Here is a 1,717-nt window from a genome sequence, read left to right as displayed (position 1 = left end):
GAGTGTTTTTTTTTTTTTTCTGGACATCCTGACCTTGTGGACACACCATTGAAGGCCCTTGATGACTCACTTCACTGATTGTAGCAGTTACATGGAGGATGGAACTCGGTATGCTGGCTATGCAGTTACCTCCCAAGACATGGTGATCAAGGCAGAAGCACTCCCCCAAGGGTGGTCTGCTCAAGGGCTGAACTGTGGGCATTAATCTGAGCCTTAACATTGGCAGCCAGTAAGAGAGTAAACATCTACACAGACTCACACTATGCATGTGCTACCTTGTATGTTCATGGAATAATACACTGAGAGGGAGGACTCCCCTTGACAGAAGGAAAAACAGTCAAAAACAAGGAGGAAATCTGCCAATTATTAGAGACAGTCTGGGAGCCAAGGGAAGTGGTAATCATCAAACGCTAAGGACACCAGAGGGGGGAAGACCCCATAGCCTTGGGAAACCAGTTGGCAGATCCTGTCATAAGGTGGGAGAGTATTTAGCTGTGTTAAATCCTTGGTTCTCTGGGTCCAGATCACTAAAATTAGAGGCCTGTCCCTAGGCACAAAATAAAGCCACAAAAACAATAAAAGTAGGTAGAAAAGAGAATTTAATAGGAAAGAAAGATTTTAGAAAAGAAGTACACTCAGAAATCTTTTGGGTGGGCTGTTTGCTAGGTAGCGACTACTGCATTTGGAAGTGGTTAGGTGTTATTTTTATTACTAGGTGTGATCATGAATATTTTATGGTGGGAGGTCTGTCATACTATCTATGTCTTTTGTTTGAATTTGGGAGCTTTCTCCTGTGGTTGCACATCTCTCTCATAGGTGAAGATATTTGCCTACCTAACTAACCATGCCCAGTATGAGCCAGGATGTTTAATTAGGATAGACTGTCCAATTAGTTAATCCTCCCAGTGGGAATAAGTATGTTGACCCAAATGCTTGGTTGGGTCCTTTTGTATTCGCAAGGGATAATAAGAGAGAAATTTACAATCATCCCTGTGTTTCTTCTTCAGGTACCAAGAAAGGAAAATGGTATTTGCCTCACCTTTCTGGTATCAGAGGTGAGATAGGAAGAAGGCATCTCATGGAGGGTCTGGCTGTAACTCCTGATAAATTGTGATTGATGTGACATGTGTCTTCCTGCTATTGTCTAGTAATGGGCTGCCAGCTGTTCATTACTAACTGCCTACCACAAACAGCCAAGGCTGCTGCAAATCAGGCCCCGACTACTATGACTAAAATGTTGCCACTCAGGAGCTTCCCAAAAGCCCCTCCCCATATACCTCTAATGAACATTGTTGGACAAAGTTGGAGGGGCAGCCCTGGGAGAAGACAGATGATGGACACAGTCAGATAAAAGAATATACATACCAAAGTTACTGGGATATTTGTTGGTAAAACAGCACCACAAGTTGACCCACTGGGGAAAAACTAATCTTGAAAACATGTTAGGCCGATACTATTTTCTAAGTCACCTACCGTCATTGTATACAACTGTGAACATGCAACCTTTGCTAGAAATAACCCTGCCCAGGGGCCAGCTACTGGGATGACTCCTCTGGAGTCTGTCTCCATCTGGAGACAGACTTCTCAGAAGTGCAACCTTGCCAGGTTAAAACTACTTATTAGTCCTGGTCTGCACTTACTCAGGCTGGATAGAAGCTTTCCCTATGTGAACTGAAAAGGCCAGAAAAGTCCCTTGAGCCGTTTTGAAGGAAGTCAT

This window comes from Tupaia chinensis, unplaced genomic scaffold, assembly GCF_000334495.1.
Source record: "Tupaia chinensis unplaced genomic scaffold, TupChi_1.0 Scaffold143623_1, whole genome shotgun sequence".
NCBI classification, from domain to species: domain Eukaryota; kingdom Metazoa; phylum Chordata; class Mammalia; order Scandentia; family Tupaiidae; genus Tupaia; species Tupaia belangeri.
Note: the sequence above shows the minus strand (reverse complement) of the source record.